General features: G+C 41.5%; 1 long non-coding RNA gene across 1 annotated transcript in view; it reads right to left on the reverse strand.

Annotated features, from left to right (window-relative positions):
- Positions 1-384: 384 nt before the first annotated feature.
- The window catches only part of LOC129149486 (uncharacterized), a 53,652-nt gene continuing 32,526 nt past the window's right edge, over positions 385-21,510 (reverse strand). The window contains exons 3-4 of the long non-coding RNA XR_008556387.1: positions 7,458-7,515; positions 385-709 (exon numbers count right to left, since the gene is read on the reverse strand). This is a non-coding gene — a long non-coding RNA (uncharacterized LOC129149486). The remainder of the gene's footprint in view (positions 710-7,457; positions 7,516-21,510) is intronic.

The following is a 21,510-nucleotide window of genomic DNA, read 5'->3' on the forward strand; positions in this document are numbered from 1 at the left end:
AGCCTTTTTTTATCATTTTATTTTATTTTATTTTTTGTTTAAATTTCTTTATTGATTAAGGTATCACATATTTGTCCTCATCCCTCCATTCCCATCCCAAACCCCTCCCCACGCATGTCCCCACCCCCCTGTTGTCCTTGACCACTGTTTAGGTTCATATGGATGCACACAAATCCTTTGGTTGATCTCTCCCCTTTATCCCCACCCTCCCCTACCCTTCCTCTGAGGTCCGACAGTCTGATCCATGCCTCCTTGTCTCTGGGTCTGTTCTTGTTCATCAGTCTATGTTGTTCATCATTTCCCCTAGATGAGTGAGATCATGTGCTACTAGAAATACACTTATAAGAACCGAAAATGAGACAAGCAATAATGGTTAAGCTGAAAGGCAAATGAATCAGTCTGTAGTGAGTTTCTTTCTGGGCCAACAGTTCTTTTGAATCCCAATTTCAATGTCAAACAGTTCCTTATGAGTACATGTCAGCAATGATATTTCAGTTCTGGATGGTGGACAAATGGTGGTAATGCAGGTCCAACCCTCTCTGGTTTGGTCCTGGGCAACCTGCAGTGACGCACAGCTGCTGATTGCTAGTATGGCAAGGCGACGTCGGCATCTTCCATCTCTGGACTGCTTCTCTTCTGTCTTCATGGCTGGAGTAGTCCTGTCAATTCCTCTCTGTTGCAGGAATCCACATGGTCTCGGAGTTGTTTTCTGAAAATATACAAACATATTCTCGACCAAAAGTTAATAAAGGAATATTTTCTATAAATTTGACTTGGGATCCTTTTTCATTTTTTGCCCAAATGATTTTCCTCTGGCTTGTTTTGAAACCACGTGTGTTTTTCATGGGTGTCTTGCTGTTAGCATTACAATTAATTTTCTAAAGTAAAAATTTTCTAGATGTAATTTACTTACAGGATATTTTTCCTTACATGATATTCTTCTACTATCCCCCTTTTTTATTTAAATATTAGAAGGCTTTTGAAAATTTTATAATGTAGTCTTGATAGCTTTTAAATTTTAATTTTTTGCACTATAATATGACTGCTTTAGGTTCATTACATGTTATGCAATTTTACCATGAGATGAACTACCAATAAAAATTTTAGTTAACACTTTAGGAACAGCTTTTTGTCCAATACAATTAATTTTTCTAGAATATTCGCTTATTTCAATTAGCCAATTTAAATTAGCCTAAAAACTTGACTACTATTTTACTGTCAAATTTAATACTCTAACAACAATCTTATTTTACCCTGTAAATATTAGTGGAAAGGATTATTTGCCTTCTTGAGTAGGTCCTGAGCATTCCTGGTGGTAGGCTGGATTTAGATATCAAAAACCCACTTCCCCACACCATGGGTACAAAACAACTCAAACAAGTCTTGTTGCAGTAAGAGGGCAGCTGCTGTCGGCCAAGTCTCTGTCTGTTACCCGGGTCCCGATTTGAGCTGGGCATGGGAAGTTAAGCAGCCATGGGGGCAGGAGACCTCCCTCAGAAGGGGTGAGGATTCAGGCCACTGCAAAGTTAGGGGGGTGAGGGTCTGTGCCCCACCTCTGTTGACCCCCAAGTTCTCTCCTGATGGCCCCTCTGCAACTGTGCCTGTCTTAGGTTGTTCCTTCCCTGAGGAATCTTACCCGTCTCTGACTAACCAGCCATCCTCCGGGGCCAACCAGGGTAATGTGAGGTTCAGTTCTGTCTCCTTGGTACCCTATGTCCCCGTGGCCTCCACACCCAGCACCTGCCTTGGGATCCCCTTGCCTGCTGGCGGGGCCCCAGCACTGATCACATATCTTGGGGAACCTGGGTTTCTTCTCCAGGGAGGGCCCAGCTCACCCCACTGGCGAGAGACAGATCCATGTTACCAGTCATCACGAGGCTTCAACCTCGACATGAACAGAAAGTTCAGGCAACAGCTGTGGGCAATTGGATTGTGAGAAGAGGGTCCCTCTTGGCCAAAAGGGCAAGAGGGACCAATATAGAATGCTCAGGTGCCTTCCCAGGGGGCCCTCTACACAATGGAAGGGATTAAATCCTTTCATGTCCTTTTTAAATTGCTGCCAGACATTCAAAGAATTAGTTTGTAAGTTTGCTTGGGATAATTGTATATTATGCTGTTGTAATTCTAAAATATCAAGAGATGTGTTACCTTTGTCTCCAAGCACACAAAAAAGATGATTTTTTATTGATCCCCAAGGGTGTGAGATACTATTATAGGTAATGGGGGTAACACAAATCTGGGGGAAATTATAATGACATTGTAGAATAATATCATGTAAGGATATTCTTTGCTCTAGGCCATGGCAATGAATGAAGCCTTTTTGAACTGTGGGCTGGATCTGCACATGGCCCACATTTTGCCAAGCTCTGTTTTAAGCCACTAAGATTTGGGTAGTTTGTTACCTGTAGCTAACCAGAATAGTCTCTTCCTTCAAGAAACAAATGGACTGCAAGTAAGACAGACATAAAAATAATAATAATAAATAATAATAATAATTAATCAAATTGCAACACATACCCCAGGTGCCTGGAATTTAACATCACTGAGTGCTTCAGGAAAGGATTCCTCAAAAAGGAAACATTTGGCCCTGACCAAGTAGTTCAATTGGTTAGTGTCGTCCCAATGTGCCAAGGATTCAGGTTTAATTCCCGGTCAGGGCACATACAAGAAGCAATAAATGAATGCATAAACAAATGGAACAATAAATAGATGATTCTGTCTCTCTCTTCCTCTCTCCCTATCTCTCTCTAAAATCAATTTTTTAAAAAAGAAAATATTTAGGTTGAGACTAGAATTTGCTGGTGAAAAGAAGCAGGAAAGTGTATTATGGCCCAGCCATTTAGACTCAATGGGGTACTTTCTAAAGAACAATACTAATTCCATAACTCTCTGTTGGATTGGCCAAGGTCCTACATCACATTTTGACTTCTTCCTCTGCCTAATATTCTGCTTCTGTCTTCTTCGTTTTATAGGTGTTATTCCCTAATAAGCATCTTAAACCCTAAACTCTGTCTCAGTCCCAGCCTCTGGGAAACCCAACCCATGACACTTGCTAAAACAAAGGAGAATTTATTGACTCATGTAATTGGATAGTCCATTGGTAAAGTTCTGAGTTTCAAGCACAGGTAGATTTAGAACTCTAAGCAGTGATGGGCAACCTTTTGAGCTTGTTGTGTCAAACTTCGCCAAAAAACTGAGCATAACTCGGGTAGTGTGTCACTTTGAGGAAAAAAACATTATTTCGCAAATGTTTCATCCTCAGGAGCAGCAGATGTTTTATCCTCGGCATGCGGCCGCCTCAGCGGCCGCGTGTCATCAGAAATGGTTACGCATGTCAGTGCTGACACGCGTGTCATAGGTTCGCCATCACTGAACTAGGGTGACCAAAATGGGACACAGGACTTTCAGTGCTAAAATCAGGAAAGTCGCAGGCAAATTGGGATGATTAGTCATTCTTGCTACAATGTATAACCAGGTCTTGATATTGATTCATTCATTTCTTGGCTCTGCTGTCAGCTGAGTTGGAGGAGTCAGTATCAGGTTCTACATATAGCAAAATAGGTCATATTCTTGAGAGACTATATTCTCTCAAGTTAGAGTCCTGCAAGAAAGGAACTAGTTTGCTCACTTCATGGCTCCAAGGAATTGGGTTGAGTCTTACTTTCTCTCATTGGCCTGCTTAAGTCATGTGACCTTTTTTTTTTAGTTTAGTTTTAATTCGCATACTATAAAATTCATCTTTTTTAAAAATGCATTTCAATAGTTTTAGTATATTCACAATGCTTTACAATGATCACCACTATCTAATTCCAAAACATTTTCATCACTTCAAAGAGTAACTCCATACCCATTAGCAGTTAATCCCCATTCTCCCTACTTCTAATTCCTAGCAATCACTAATGTACTTTCTTTTCTCTAGATTTGCTTATCTGGATATTTCATATAAATGGAATCATATAACATATGGCCTTTTGTGTTTGTCTTACTTCACTTAGCATAATGTTTTCAGTTGGAGCATGAATCAGTACTTCCTTTTTATGGTGACTAATATTCTTATTGTATGTATATACCAACACTTTGTTTATCCACTCATCAGATGATGGACATTTGGGTTGTTTCTGTTTTTTAAAATAATTTTATAAAAGTTTATTTGAGCCAAACTGATGACATATGCTGAGGAACAAGATCTCACATACTACCCTGTTTCCTTTTTTTTTTTTTTTACTGTCATAAATAATGCTTCTATGAACATTCATGTACACATTTTTATTTGAACACATGTTTTCAATTCCCTTGACTATATATCTAGCAGTGGAATTGTTGGGTCATATGGTAACTCTATGTATGTCCCCATTTTTTAATTAATCAATATGGCCTGGAGGATGGAATTGTCTGATTGATTTAAACCTAAGTCATATTTTCTACTTCTGATGCTGAGGGTGGAGTCAGTTTCATTAGAACCTCATGGACTGAGGAGAGAATGATGGTTCACCAGAAGAAAAGGGAGCATGGTTATCAGATGGAGGGTGAATGGATTCTAGGCAGCAAATCCACAGATGACCATTGCAAGTAGCTACATTTATTGAATGCTTACTAAGAGCCAGCACTGTGCTAAGTATATGCATTATTTCATTTAATCCTTACAGCAACCTCATGAGGATTCTACTATTATTCCTATTTTACAGATGAGGAAACTGAGCCTCAGGAAAGTTGAGTAAGTTGCCCACATTTGTATACCTAGGAGGTGAGAATTTAAATCCACGTCTGATTACAAAGCAAAGTGTTGGAGAAAAAAAAACAGATTTAGAGTTATGTTAAAATATGCCTGGTAGAGGTTCTTTTATTTCATTTGCCCAATATTTTATAATCATTGGAGAAGAATCTGTGTAGCCAAAACTTTTCTTTCACATGAAAGACAGGGAAGAACAGGTTTTTATAATGAAAATTATCATAGTTGGCATTTTTTTTTCCTTTCGATTTCCAAGTAAGCTTCCAATTTTGTCAGGTACTGCATTACTGGCATTGAAATGAAGCAGCTATATTTCTCAGAAAGTCCCCAGGCTTCTTGTAACCAACCATCTTTTCTAATAGGTCTAAGCAGAATCTCAGCTAAATTCTTGTCATGAGGTTAGGAAATGCAGAACTCCACATCATCTTCTTACACTCCTTCAGCTATGATTTATTTACAAGAGTTCTTATCACAGGCTCCTTTGTGGTCCTCATGATGAAAGCCTGGGACCAGGGATTTCTGACTACCTATTCTCTACTCTGGTAAACCAGAGTTTGGATGGTGGGAGATGGGTGGGACAGAAAATGTGAGGTAGCCAAAAAGTTGAAAGGGTATAAGGAGTTGAATTTTGTTGCCCCCACCTTCCACCAATTCTAAAAGGCCAGCCTTTGGAATATCACAACAGGTACAACTTCATATTAAGCTGCATACTGTATTGGGCTTCATACTAAGCTGCAGACTTACAGCACCACACTGACTCCTCTGAGAGAAACTTCCCCACTACCCCACCTCCCCAGTACACACACATTCCCACTAAAGAAGCTAAGCCCTCAAAAGATTTATTGCCTGTTCCACAGACAAATTAGTGAATATCCCTGCAGTTGATTCCAAAGACAGGATGCTCATTTGCATGAGGACTTGTGTCATTTGCATTATATTTGCAAGTCATTTGCATATCACGTCTGCCCTGTCTAAACGTACATAAATCCTTTGTACTTTCATTGTTTTTATTTTCTAAAAAGGACTATGCCTCCATATCCTGCCCAGACTGTCTAGTAAAATTACTAGTTGGGTATTCTGGGCTTGATTGTGAAGAGCCTCACATGCCATGCTGAGATCTCAAACTAGAGAATCCCCAAGGATATCAGAACTCAGTTTGAGACACTTCATTCATTCATTTATTGCAGAAATCTTTTTTGAACACCTACAATGTTCCATGCACTATTCTAGGTGCTGAGGATATAACCGTGAACAATGAGATAAAAATAATTATAGCATTAAAAGTTAAATGCTGTCGCCTAACTGGTTTGGCTCAGTGGATAGAGCATCAGCCTGCGAACTGAAAGGTCCCAGGTTTGATTCCAGTCAAGGGCATATACCTTGGTTGTGGGCACATCCCCAGTAGGAGGTGTGCAAGAGGCAGCTGATCAATGTTTCTCTCTCATCGATGTTCCTAACTCTCTATCCCTCTCCCTTCCTCTCTGTAAAAAAGCAATAAAATATATATATTTTTAAAAAGTTAAAGCTGTCATTTCATCTCACCTGGGGATCCAAGAAATAAGCAGAGGCAAATCCCAGGTTTCTGTGGCCACCAAGGAAAATGCTCTCACTGAGGGTCTAAGGAGCTGTCATCTATGGAATATGGTAACTAGTGGCCTGAAAAATTAACTGGGTTGCTCCATGTAAAAGACAAAAGAGAAATTCTCTCCAAGGTGACATGTGTCACACTAATTTGGCAGGAGTCTGGGTGCTAATTTGCATGTCAACATCCTCTTCCCTTTTCTTTTACTCAGTCATGGCTTATTTTAAGCTGCTTTCTAGGGAGGAGCTTCAGAGAAGCCTTGCAGGGATGAGAAGAAGGCTTTCTAAGGAAAAAAGTCCAGGAAAGGAGATGGAGATGGCTTCAACATTGTAACTCTAACTTCCCTTCCTCTCTGTCCCTGCAGGCTCAGTGAAAGGGAAAAAATATATATAAACCAAGGCTATCAAAGGTTGTTCCCAGTCCAAGTCCAAGAACATATCCAAGTAAGGATAGTGAAGTTTGGGGGAGGAGAAGTGTCACAAAGCTAGTGAGGGGCCCCACCAAAGCCCCACCACCGGTCAGTCTGACTCAAATGCTCATCTTTTTCTACTATAATGAGCCGAATAGTGTTTTCTGTGTGTCAAAGATTAATTGACCCCGTAGCCAGTATAGACACTGAACTGTAGAGCACTAGCTTGCAGGAGAAAGCTCAATTTCCCTAGTTCCCAGGACACCTAGTGACATACAGAGCAACTGAGACTGCCACCCGTCAACAATAACAAAACAACAACAAAGCCACCCCTTCTTGACATCTTACTAAGTGCCAAGCACTATTTTAAGTGCTTTATAGGTGTTATCTAATATTTATCTTCACAATAACCCTATGAGGCAGCCAACAATTACCTTGTCAAGCACCCATGGAACACCTAAAAAATGGGTCACATACAAGACCAGAGAGCAGATCTCATCAGATAAGTTAAAAAAAAATCAATAGACTACTTTCTATAAACAAAATGGAACTTAACAACAGAAAGATAACAAGGCCCCTATACATTTGGAAACACATTTAGACTCATGGTTCGAAAAAAAGAAATAAAAATGGAGATATCTAGAAATGAAAATTAGTGCCCTGGCCGGCTAAGTGGTTAGAGCATCAGTCTGCATACCAGAGGGTTGTGGATTCAATTCCCAGTCAATAGCACATACCTGGGTTGCAGATTCGATCGCCTCTTTCTCTCTCCTCCTCTCCCCGCTCTTCCACTCTCTAAAAATCAATGGAAAAAATATCATCAGGTAAGGATTAACAAATAAAAAAAATAAAAAGGAAAAGAAAGAAAGTTAATGTGGATAGCAAGTAAAATGGTACTTAAAGGGCAAAAGCTGAAAAAAAGTAGAAGGAGGAACTCATAAGACAAAAGCAAAAAGTAATGAATTAGAAATAGAGATACTGTAGAAGATTAAAAACAAACCAAAAAAAAACAAAAACACAACTTTTTAATAAGCTCCAGCAACAAAAAGAGAGGGCATGGAGCTAGTTTGGTTCAGTGGCTAGATCATCAGCTTGCAGACTGAAGGGTCCAGGGTTCAATTCCTGTCAAGGGTACATGCCTGGGTTGTGCGCTCGATCTCCAGTGGGGGGTGTGCAGGAGGCAGCTGATCAGTGATTCTCTCTCATCATTGATGTTTCTATCTCCTCTCCCTCTCTCTTCCTCTCTGAAATAAAATTTCTTTTTAAAAAAAAGAGAGAAAAAAAAATAAAAAAAGAGAGAAGGCATAGATGGAACAAGAGGGTATTATGCTGAGTAAAATAAGTCAGACAGAGAAAGACAAATATCATAGATTTCACTTATAGATTGAATCTAAAGAACAAAACAAATGAGCAAACAAAACAGAAACAGACTTATACAGAGAACAAACTGATGACTACCTAATGGGAGGGAGTTGGGGGGCTGGGTGAAAAAGGTGAAGGGGTTAAGAAGTACAGATTGGTAGTCACAAAATAGCCACAGGGATGTAAAGTACAGAATAGAGAATACATTCAATAATATTGTAATAACTATGTATGGTGCCAGATGGGTACTTGAATTATCAGGGGATTACTTCATAAATTATATAATTGTATAACTACTATGCTATATACCTGAAACTAACCTATATATATAAAGAGGTAATATTCAAATTGTCCAGGAAGCCATAACGTCACGACTGCTGCACGCGCAAGCCACGGATGACACAGGCCCACAGAGAACAGGGCCTGCCAGCCGGGGTGCGCCAGCAGACACGCCTCTGCGCGTAAGCTGCAGAGGAAACACCTTTTCTGACCGCTCATTGACTAAGCTCCCCATACGCCACTCACAGTGTTCTTGGTAACTTGGGTAATAAGAATCCAAGAAGGTAATCTAGGGTTTTTCCACCTCATTCCTGGAGGAAAAAACAAAGGTCTGCTGCAGGAGGGGCTAAGAAATGTCATATCCTGCCTTAGCTATTTTGCTTCAGTGGATAGAGCCTTAGCCTGCCGACTGCAGGGTCCGGGTTCTATTCTGGTCAAGGGCATGTACCTAGGTTGCAGGCTCCTCCCTGGCCGGGGCCCAGGTCAGGGTTCATGCAGGAGGCAACCAATAGAAGTGTCCCTCTCACATTGATGTTTCTATCTTTCCCTCTCTCTTCTATACTCTCTAAAAATCAATGGAAAAATATCCTCAGGTGAGGATAAAAAAAAAAAGAAAGAAATGTCATATCCTATGAAAGAGACATCTTGAAAATGCCTAAAGAAAGTTGTCATTTTTTTGTGGTGAAGGGACTGGAGTTTGTGTTGATGCAAACACCTTGGCAGCTGCGGCGGCTGACAGTGGTAGCATCAGCGGCGTGATGGGGGTGGCATCTTCCCCTGATCAGCCTCATCACCTCCTGCAGAGGGAGGCCAAACTGCGGCTTAGGCCCACTCCCCACAGGAAGCAGGCCTACGCCGTCAGTAGGATATCCCCTGAGGGCTCCTGGATTGGAGAGGGTGCAGGTTGGGCTGAGGGACAACCCCCCCCGTGCATGAATTTCATGCACCAGGCCTCTAGTATAGAATCATATTGAATGTACATTGTAATTGAAAAATAAAATTTAAAAAAGAAAAAGCCCTGCCAGTGTTTCTCAGTGGTTGAGCATAGACCCATGTACCAGGAGGTCACTGGTTCGATTCCCAGTCAGGGCACATGCCCAGGTTGTGGCCTTGATCCCCAGCGGAGGGCATGCAGGAGGCAATGGATCATATTGATGTTTCTCTCTCATCAATGTTTCTCTCTCTCTCTCCCTCTCCCTCTCTCTAAAAAAAAGAAAGAAAAAGAGAAGGAATAAATAAACAATATAAAAAATGTTTAGTCTTGGCCTGTGTGGCCAAGTTGGCTGGAGCACTGTCCCATACACTAAAAGGTGATGGGTTTGATTCCCCATCAGGCCACACACCCAGGTTGTGGGTTCAATCCCCAGTTGGGGCATGTACGGGAGGCAACTGAGTGATGTATCTCCCTCCTATCAATGTTTTTCTCTCTCCCTTTCTCTCTCTAAAAATCAATTAAAAAAATAAAAAGATCCCAGCCAGTGTGCTCAGTGGTTGAGCATCAGCCCATTAACCAAAAGGTCACCAGTTCAATTCCTGGTAAGGTCACACGTCTGGGTTGCAGGCTCAATCTCCAATTGGGGATGTGCAAGAGGCAGCAGACCAATGTTTCTCTCTCCCATCAATGTTTCTATCTCACTATCCCTCTCCCTAAAATAAATAAAAACATATTTTTAAAATAAAATAAAAAGATACTCATGCCCATCTGGTGTGGCTCAGTGGTTGAGTGTCGGCCCATGAAACAGGAGGTCACAGTTTGATTCCTGGACAGGGAACATGCCCAGGTTCAATCTCCAGTAGAGGGCATGCAGGAGGCCACCAATCAATGATTCTTATCATTGATGCTTCTATCCCTCTCTCCTTCACCCTTCCTCTCTCTGACATCAATAAAAACATATTTTTCAAAAGATACTCATAATTTAAAAATTGTTTTACATATATTGATTTCATAGAGAAAGGTAGAGGGAGAGATATAGAAATATCAATGATGAGAGAGAATCATTGAGCAGCTGCCTCTTGCACAGAATGAGCCTGCAACCTGGGCATATGACCTGACTGGGAATGAACCGTGACCTCTTGGTTCATATGTCAACACTCAACTACTGAGCCATGCCAGCTGAGCTAAAAAAAAAAATTTAAGGGGACATATCTACAGGTAGAGTAGAAAATTTAGTCGTGAGGAAATATTATAAAGAATTTTAGGTAGGAGACATGCAGGAGGTAGCCTATCGATGATGTTTCTCTCTCATCAATGTTTCTATCCCTTTCACTTCCTCTCTCTCTCTAAAGATCAATAAAAACATGTTTTTTAAAATAAGAATTAAAAAATAAAATTTAGGTCAATAAATTTTAAATTTTTGAGGAAGTGAATAACTTCCCTTAAAATGGAAAAACAATCCTATATTGAAAATATTTCTTTTCCACAAATGAGGAAACTGAGAAACAGAGAGGAACTTGTTCAGATTCCCATAACTAGTAAGAGATAGGGTCTGGATTTGAAGGCCCAGGCAGTGGACCTCTAATCCATCCTCCCCTCGCTCCACCCCCACCACCACCACATTGACTGAGTATCTGCTAGGCACCAGTCACTGTGCTAGGCAGTGGTTGGCAAACTGCGGCTCGCGAGCCACATGCGGCTCTTTGGCCCCTTGAGTTTTTAGCAAAGGCCAGCTTAGGAGTACCCTAATTAAGTTAATAACAATGTACCTACCTATATAGTTTAAGTTTAAAAAATTTGGCTCTCAAAAGAAATTTCAGTTGTTGTACTGTTGATATTTGGCTCTGTTGACTAATGAGTTTGCCGACCACTATGCTAGGGATTGTAGGAATAAAAGAGAAAGTTCTTGCTCTCAGGAAGCTCCCAGTCCAGAAGAAGATACTAGAACAAGTATTAGGGTAAGTCAAGTGAGGTACCTAAGGCACAAAATTTAAAGATGTATTCACTCTCACTTGCACAACTCTCCTTAAATTTTGCATGCTAGTCCTGGCCCTGCTAATAAGCATCATCACAGAATTCTGAGCTGTGGATGTGAGGAAAAGGGCATTCCAGGCAGGGGAACTAGTATGAGCAAAGGACAGAACAGGGAAGCAGCATGATCCCTGGTGGGAACTACAAGCAGTTTGGTATTTCTGAGGCATACAAATCAGTGCACAGTGGAGAATGACAGAAGAGAGGCTAGAGAGATGACTAAACTCCAGGTCATCACAGGTGCTTTATATCATGCTAAAAAGTTTAGATTTCACACTAAGGGTTTAAGCAGAGGAGTGACACAGGCATAGTTGTATTTTAGAATCATCCCTCTAACAGGCATGTGGATGGTGGTGGGGGTGGGAACAAGGCTAAAGACACAGAGATGAGTTAGGAAGCTGTCACAGCATCCAGGCAGGAGATGAAGAGAGCCGGCACTAGGGCAATAACAGTTGAAATGAAGAACAGGAAATGGATTTAAGAAATATTTTAGATGTAAAATTGGCAGGACTTAGCAGTTGATTGAATGTGGGAGAAGAAAGTGTGGAAGGCATCAACAATGAGGCCCCTTACCACCCCTTTTCTGTCATGAATAACTGAAGTACACAATGGTAACACCAACTTCTCTTTTTTTAGAGATCAATATACCACCTTTACTAATAGGATAAGAATGTAACTTATCCAATATGGACACTTTTGAGAGTGAAAGGGACACTTGCATAATCAAATGCTAGTCCAACATGTATGAACTACAATACGTTAAAAATAAAATCAGATTAATTAAAAATGGGTGGTTAAGAGTTTATGGTACATAAAAGAACAATTGGTGAACCAGGAGTCTTAAAGCCAACAGTGGAATGAAGCTCAGAGGTGTGTTGTTCCAGGACAGTTTACATAGAAAATTTGTTACACCATTTTGGAAAACAGTTTGAGTTTCATTTATGGTTTCTTGAGGCATTAAAAAAAAAAATAATCTAAGTTAAATTTTGCTTGCATTGCAGGATAAGCTAGATTAGGTTTTGCTTATGTATCTTAATTGGTTTTGTCTGCGTAAAGAATTTTCAGGTTTGATCTCCATTTTATTTATTTCAACAGACATATGGTCACACTATTTATTACTGAAGAAGAGAAGAAGCTATTGGGGAATGTGGCCTATCTGAACCTAGAATTAGGTAGATTGACCCACCCATGAATGACAATGATGGAAATCTACAGGCTGCCTCGGGAGATCAGGCACCAGTCCCAAAATGACAGAGAGAATGCACAACACCACTGTTTGCCAGCAGACCAGCTCCCAAGAGGAAGAGGAAAGAGTTGTCCTAATTTTAAGTCACCTCTTCTGCTCTAGAGAGGAATGAATGAGGGGCACAGCGACATCAGGGTAGCAAAGCTTTTTTCAACATGGGAGCAAACACAAGAGGTAACACCAACTTCTATCCATTTCTCAATTCATTCATACATCCAATAATTCAATCCATCTGTTTATAGTCTTTCATTTATTCATTTTTATTCATACATTCATATGTCCATCCATCTATACATCTGTCTTTTGATCAAATTCTTATGAGTGTCAAAGTACCATGAAGAATGCATGTGTATAAAAGGCATAGTACTTGGCCTTACTCATTTATTCATGCATTCACTAAACTTTTATTGATATCCTCCTGTGTGCCAGATAACATTCTAGATAAGTATTAGTACATTTAATATATACTACATATAATATGAAATACTAGTACATGCATTATAATAGCAGTGACAAACAGGAAAGGTCCTGTTTAAGGACCTCATGTTCTAGTGTGAGATACAGCTAGAACGCCAAGAAATAATATAATTCCAGATAGTAAAACTTTTTTTTAAATATATTTTATTGATTTTTTACAGAGAGGAAGGGAGAGGGATAGAGAGTTAGAAACATCGATGAGAGAGAAACATCAATCAGCTGCCTCCTGCACACTCCCTACTAGGTATGTGCCTGCAATGAAGGTACATGCCCCTGACTGGAATCGAACCTGGGACCCTTGAGTCCGCAGGCCGATGCTCTATCCACTGAGCCAAACCAGTTAGGGCATAAAACATTTTATTTAATAAAAGAAACCAGAGCTCCTTGGAGAAATGCCTGATTCTAGGGCTACGGTGTGAAATATATAATACTAGAAGCCCAGTACACAAAATTTGTGCACGAGGGGTGGGGAGGTCCCTCAACCTGACCTGGACCCTCTCGCAATCTGGAACTGCTTGCCCCTAACCGCTCTCCTGCCTACTCACCTGCCTGCCTGCCTGCTTGCCCCTAACCGCTTGCCTGCCTGCCTTGCTCAGTGTGTGTCATAGCGACCATTTGTTCGGTCCTTCTGCTATAATGATTGCTTAGGCTTTTATATATATAGATGAACCTAAAGCATCTTGCAGTTCCACAAAGAAAGCAAGGGTTCAAACAAAAACCCAATGATGAAGGTACGTCAAAGAGACATAAGCGCCAACTGAAAGATCTCTCAGTAATCAAAATTGGAACAATTTGAGCAACAAAATAAAAAGATATCTGAGCCTGGAGCTCAGAGGAGAGGTCCAAATTAGAGATATAAATTAGGAGTCTTCAGTATAGAAAGTACTTAAAGCTTGATGCTACGTAATGAACAACATAAACTGATGAACAAAAACAGATCCAGAGACAGAGAAGCATCTATCAGACCATCAAACCTTAGAGGGAAGGTAGGGGAGGGTGGGGGTAAGGGGGAGAGATCAACCAAAGGACTTGTATGCATGCATATAAGCCTAACCAATAGACACAGATACCAGGGGGGTGAGAGCATGAGTGGGAGGGGTGGGGGGTAATGGGAGGATAAGAACACATATGAAATACCTTAATCAATAAAGAAAAAATTAAAATTAATTAATTAATTAATTAAGAGAGTTGGGACATAGAAAAAACAAGCTTGATGCTACAGAAGATCACTAGAAATGAGTGTGGACAAAAGACAGATTCTTGGGGAATTGAACAGGTAGAGGGCATAAAGATAGGGGAAGGAGCTACTGGGAAAGCAAGAAGAAAACCATAAGAATGTTAGTGCCCAGGAAGCCAAGCAAAGAAAGTGTTTCCAAAGGAAGGGTGTGATCAACTAACTGGATTAAATGCTGCTGAGACACAGAATAATTGACAACTTAAAACTGACAAATTAATTTGGCAAGTGCCTTCAAGTTGCTTCTTATCAAAGGGAGAGGAGCTAAGAAAAGTAAGGAAGAAAAGGAACCACCTCTGTTGCTCTGGGAAAATGCCAGGATATAATCCTTAACCAGGCTGTCTGGTGGGGATGGGGGGTGAGGGGGGGTTAGAGAGAAAGATGAAACCCTCCAGACTGTCAATATTGAATACTTATGTCTGATACCACCAAGCCAACTGGGACAAAATTACTAACTCTTCAGGCTAGAAAGATCATCACTAAACACAAAAACCTCTTTGTCTTCAGGGAACTACACCTAAACTTGCAAAGAGAAGGGCTTGCTGGCTGAAGGGACCATCCCAGTATTCTATTTCTTCATTCAAGTATTTATGGAGCCCCTACTAGGTGCCAAGTAGTCTATGGAAATAGCAGAGAACAAAACAGACAAAAGTCCCTGTCCTCAGGAGCTAATAATCTCCTCTGTCCCTGCCCTTTCCTCTGGACTCACCCTCCTTCTTCCATGCCCAGAATCCATGAGGCTACAGGGCAGAACCAGGCAGATCTACCCATCACCCCCTGAACCTGGTAGGACATATAAAACTCTCCATTTCGAACAAAGTATAGAGATCAGCCCCCTTGGCAGGGGATAAATTTTCCCCTGGGGCAAACCCAGGTTGGGAGCAGAGGCCCCACACCTGGAGTGCCATTAGTTTGGATGTCACTGCAATTATCACATTGGCTCTAGACAAAGCTGAGTCACAATTAAGGACAGAATTTTAAATCATGATTTTCCAGAGTCTCATTAGGTAATTGATACTGATCACATTGCTTAATGAGGGCCCATTAAAATGCTTGCTATTTATATTACAATGAGCAGAGAAAAGGCTCAACTAACCAGATAATTGACTGATGATATGAAGGATGGGTGAATGGGTGGGAAGAGGCAGGGAAACCTGGTGAAGTTTTCCTGCCTGTGGCTTTTAGCTTCCTATTGGTGATGATTGTTTGGGTTCAGAAGAGACTGTGCCCTGGTCTTCACAAAGCCCAGAGCTGCTCTTCTCAGGGACTGCGATAAGAATTGTCATTTAGCCTAACCGGTTTGGCTCGGTTGATAGAGTGTCAGCCTGTGGACTGAAGGGTCCCAGGTTTGACTCCGGTCAAGGGCATGTACCTTGGTTGTGGGCACATCCCCATTAGGAGGTGTGCAGGAGGCAGCTGATCGATATTTCTCTCCCATCGATGTTTCTAACTCTCTATCCCTCTCCCTTCCTCTTTGTAAAAAATTCAATGAAATATATTTTTTAAAAATAAATGCCCTATAAGACACTGAAAAAAAAAAAGAATTGTCATTTAATAGGATTTCCTACAGCAGGTTAAATTATTTGCTAAATGAACAATTTCAATCATCCTTTCCCATTTAGTAGGAGGGAGTTAAGTTCACTTCTCCAGCCTATATCCCCAGCTGCCATATTCCTACTCTCTCACCAGTTCTTAGCAAGAAAGATGGTCTAGGTGAGGTACAGAAAGTATGATTGTAGTAACACACTTTGGACCTAACTGAGTTCGCCAGATCATTAAGCTATAAAAAAGTGTCACCCCATTCCTCACCCCATTGCACACCTCAGAGCACCTTTGGAGACCCATGCACACCCTCCATATGCCAGAGGTCCCAAGGCAGGCCAACTTCCCTGCTATTCACCAAGAAGGGGCTATAACACTTCTTATTGCAGAAAGGGATGTGTGGATGAGATTCATTTATTTCCACTTTTGAGACATAGGGCTTTTCAACAGGGAGCTTTCATTAAATCCCACAAATCAAGGCATATAAGGCATTCAATAATCTCCAGGTATTTGGAAGAAATCCTAGGGGAAAGGAAGGAATGACCTTGAGAAGAAAGAAGCTATACCATTTACTGACATATGGATTGAAATTGGTTAATGGAAGATGTATCTGGTAAGGAAGAATTTAGTATTTCCAAGATTCGGCTTCTTGATTGGCCTGGGACCTCCCTACATCTAGATTCATTCCCACTTGCTCCATATGTAAGACTATGCCTCTTCTTTTATTCTCCTTTCTTTCTTTCTCCTCCTCCTTTTGCTACCCCTCTCCCTTTCTCTCTCCTCTGTATGATCCCCCTATCTCCGTTTGCATTGGGATTGATAGCTGGTACAATGTCCTAGTTAAGAGCAAGTGCTTTCTCCCCAAATGGATCTACAGATTTAACACAATTCCTAACAAAATTCCATTTGGCTTCTTTGCAGAAACTGACAAGACAATCCTAAAAAAATCGTATGGAAATGCAAGAGAACCAGAATAGCACAACAATCTTAAAAAAGAAGAATAAAGTTGGAGTACTCACACTTTCTGATTTTAAAACTTACTACAAATCTATAATAATCAAGACCGGGTGTTACTGCCATAAGGATAGACATGTAAATCAATGCAATAGACTTGAGACTCCAGAGTAAACCCTCAGATTGATAGTTGATTTTCAACAAAGATGTCAAGATAATTCAATGGTGAAAAAAGAGTCTTTTCAACAAAGAATGTTGGGAAAACTGGATATCCATATGCAAAATAATGAACTTGGACCCCTTCCTCATACCATACATAAAAATGAACTCAAAATAAATCATAGACTTACATGTAAGAGTTAAAACTATAACACTTTCAGAAGAAAATATGAGAGTAAATCTTCATGGCTTTCTTTGGGTTAGGCAAAGTCTTCTTAGATATGACAACTAAAGCACAAGCTACCGAAAAAAGCTACATTGAACTTCATTAATATTAAATATTTTTGTACTTCAAAGGATACCATCAAGAAAGTGAAAAGACAACCCACAAAATGGGAGAGAATATTTGCAAATCATATATCTGGTAAGGGACTTGAATGTAGGCTATCTAAGGAACTTTTGCAACTCAATAATAAAAAGAAAACCCAATAGACATTTCACTAAGGAAGATATGCAAATGGACAATAAACACATAAAAAGATGTTCAACATTATTAGTCATCAGAGAAATAAAAAATAAAACCACAATGAGTCACTACTTCATACCACTAGGATGGCTATAATAAAAAAAAAAAGATAACAATAAGTGTTGGACAGAATGTGAAGAAATTGAAACCCTTATACATTGCTGGTAGGATTGAAAACGGTGCAGCTGCTTCGAAAAATGGTCTGGCATTTCCTCAAAAGGTTGAACATAGAGTTACCATATGGCCCAGCAATTCCACTCCTAGATATATACCCAAGGGAACTTAAAACAGGTGTTCATACAAAAATTTATACATGAATGTTCACAGTAACATTATTTATAACAGTCATAAAGTGAAAGCAATCCAAATTCCTATCAACTGCTAAATGGATAAATATAACATGATATTATATGATGTATTCAAACAATATCCATACAATGGAATATTATTACTCAATTTCTTTAATATTAATGAAATATTATTCGGCAATGAAAAGAAATGAAGTACTGATAAATGCTGCAACATAAATGAACCTTGAGAACGTTATGCTAAATGAAAGAAGCCAGTCCAAAAAACCACATATGTATGATTCCGTTTATAGAAAATATCCAGAATAGGCAAATCTATAGAAACAGAAAGTAGATTAGTAGAAAGTTTTCCTGACTGTGGCTGTTAGCTTCCTATAGCTTCCTAAGAGCTGGTGAGAGAGTAAGAATATGGGAGCTGGGGATATAAGCTGGAGAAGTGAACTTAACTCCCTCAATCTAAATGGGAAATGATGATTGAAATTGTTCAATAAGGCTGAGGGTGGAATGGGAACTGACTCCAAAAGGGTATGGGGTTGCTTTCTGGGTTGATACAAATGTTCTAGGATTGATTGTGGTGATGGTTGCACAATTCTGAAATACACTAAAAAACAATGAATTGTGCATTTTAAATTAATTGAATAGTATGTACATTATCTAGATATATAAAAGCCTAAGCGACCAAACAACCGAACAACTGGTCAACCACTCTCTATGACATGCACTGATCAACAGGGGGCAGACACTCAATGCAGGAGCTGCCCCTGGTGGTGAGTAGGAGTGCCGCTCGCTGACCGATCCATCTGGCGGCCCACCAGCCGGGCAGCAGCCACTCACTCCCTCAGTAGTCCTGAAGGTCCAATCTCCGGAGAACGGGCCAGGCACTGACTGACCAGCGCCGCTGGCATGATCCTGACAGCGCCTCTAGCCTCCTGGAAGTTGGCCTCAAGCACCATGCCGCTTCCCCTCCCTAGACACCCTACAAGGAAGAAACGATATAAAAGTGGCTGCCAGGTGGCTCTGTACAACCAGCGCGAACGTCAATGAGACGGATCTGGCAAGGTCATCCCACCACCCACCTGGAGGGCCTATTGCATCCTGGGCCCGCCCCCCTCAGGTGGGCACCAGATGCAGAGCTCACAGTTGGCGAGCACCACTGCAGCAGTGCAAGTCTCTCCCAATCAGGACTGACTGGGCACGAGCCCCCAGCAGGCAGAACAGGGCCGGGATGAGCAGGAGCGGCAGACAGAAGTGGCAGGCGGCATTGGACTGCGGGTTTCGGCCCAATCCCCGCAGGCCACCCCGAGGGACCCCACCTGTGCACGAACTCATGCACTGGGTCTCTAGTATTTTAATAAAGATTATATATATATATATATATATATATATATATGAATAAAAGCAATGGGCAATTCAAAAATTTACTAAACATTTTGCATCTAATTGTTACAACCAAAACGTCTGATTATTGTATTTTAAAAGAATAATATGATTCTAGCCCTAGCTAGTTTGGCTAGGTAGATAGTGCATTGGCTCACAGACTGAAGGGTCCCAAGTTCGATTCCAGTCAAGGGTACGTACCTCAGTTGCAGGCTAGATCCCCAGCCCTGGTCAGGGCTCCTGTGGGAGGCAACTAATCGATCTGCCTCTCTCACATCGATGTTTCTCTCTCTCTGCCTCTCCCCCTCCCTTCTACTCTCTCTAAAACTCAATGGGAAAATATCCTCAGGTGAGGATTAACAACAACAATAATATGATTCTTTTTTTAAAAAAATATATTTTATTGATTTTTTAGAGAGAGGAAGGGAGAGGGATAGAGAGTTAGAAACATCGATCAGCTGCCTCCTGCACACCCCCTACTGGGGATGTGCCAGAAACCAAGGTACATGCCCTTGACAGAATCGAACCCGGGACCCTTGAGTCTGCAGGCCGACGCTCCATCCACTGAGCCAAACCAGTCAGGGCTAATATGATTCTTAAAACAAGGTCTGAGGGCTTTGCTGACAAATCTCAGTTCTAGCACCTGCTGACTGTGATTTTGGACAAGTTACTTAACCTCACTGAGCTCATTTTTCTCATCTGCAAAAATGTGCATTAGGTTATCGTGAGGATTAAATAAATTATCTTATAAAGACACCTGACACATAGTTGGTGCTTATTAAATGAAAACCATAAGAAAGAGTCAGGGAACAGGGGTAACTAGAGAATGGAAGAAGAAGAAGAAACAGTATTTGTGGGCCAAAGCCACATCCATACATGTATGCCTAACTTTTGGTTGAGTTCCAAGGACATGGAGAAAGAAGTCCCTGACTTTGAGGAGGGAGAAGGCTGAGGGATTGGGCATTTTTTAAAAGACAGAAAGAGAGAGAGTGAAAGAGAGATAAGAGAAAGAGAAAGAAGGAAGGAAGGAAGGCAATAGAATCACAGAAAAGTTGTTCAGGGGCAGAGGGGGGCTTTAAGAGTTGGCCAGGTGAAATGGGACTAGTGGACCCTTGTCCCCTCCCCCATTGTATGTGACCAAACGAATGTGAAGCACTCCCTTGTGGAAAAAACTGGATAGAGCCAACCCAGCACAGACAGAGGCAGAAGTCAAGAGCAATTGTGGATTGATTACTCTTGGCCAGGATGGGCAGTGATGCTGGCAAAAAGCGGTAGGAGATGGGGCCTGCCTCTCTGGTCTCTCAATGGGTGAGCAGAGCCTTAGGAGTGCCTCCTGTCTCCCCTGTTCCTAGCTCTTCTCAGCCCCTAAGCCTCTGCATCTCTTTCTCCCACCCACCAGCCCTCTTTTTGGGAAAAGCCTGATTTCTGTAGGCAGAGCATGACACCTCCATCAGTCCTCCCTCTAGTGACTCATCCCCAAGACTGGAGGTGGCAGGAAGTGCCAGGACCCTAGAGCTGTAGTCCCATCCAGATTCTGGCAGTTTAGAGACATCCTATCTTCTTCCCTCCTCCCCCCACCCCCGCCACCTTCCCTACTTTCAGCTCTGACTCTTGCAATTGCTACATAAGAGACACCCACCTCCCCAAGACTCTTCTTGACTTTCCATTGCCTCCTCCAGTCTCTTAACTCCAGTCTCTAGGAGCAGCTAGGTTGAAACAGCCTAAGCCCAAGGGAAGCAGGCACAACCCAGACCTAGAGGCCCTTTCCTGGGGGAGGTGGCTAGGCAAGGTCTCTATCCCCATCCATGGCCAGGCCTTTGAGGGTCAGGGCTCATGATGTAGAAAGCCTTCTGAGCAACACTTAAAACAACAAACCCTAGCTGGTTTGGCTCAGTGGATGGAGCATCGGCCTGTGGACCAAGGGATCCTGGGTTTGATTCTGGTCGGGGGCGCGTGCCCGGGTTGCAGGTTTGATCGCTGGTGGGCGGCATGTGGGAGGCAGCCGATTGGTGATTCTCTTTCATCATTGATGTTTCTGTCTCTCCCTTCTCCCTCTCTAAAGTCAATAAAAATATATTTTTTAAAACACAAAACAATAACAACAAAATTATATTACTACATGCTAAGTGCCTCACACTTTGCTTTATTTATTACGTCAACAACTCTATGAGGCAGATAGTATTATTACTGCCATTTTCCAATGAGGGGAAATAATTTGAAAGTAGCAGACTGGGGCTTAAACCCAGGACCCAGGTATTGGACTCTTAACCACCAGACTCATCTGCATTTTGGGAATGGGGGGCAGTGTAGCACAGCTCTGAGGAATCTAGGACAGCACAAGCAATCCTAGGCCCTCAGTAC

The sequence above is a fragment of the Eptesicus fuscus genome, chromosome 6 (genome assembly GCF_027574615.1).
Source record: "Eptesicus fuscus isolate TK198812 chromosome 6, DD_ASM_mEF_20220401, whole genome shotgun sequence".
Taxonomy (NCBI): domain Eukaryota; kingdom Metazoa; phylum Chordata; class Mammalia; order Chiroptera; family Vespertilionidae; genus Eptesicus; species Eptesicus fuscus.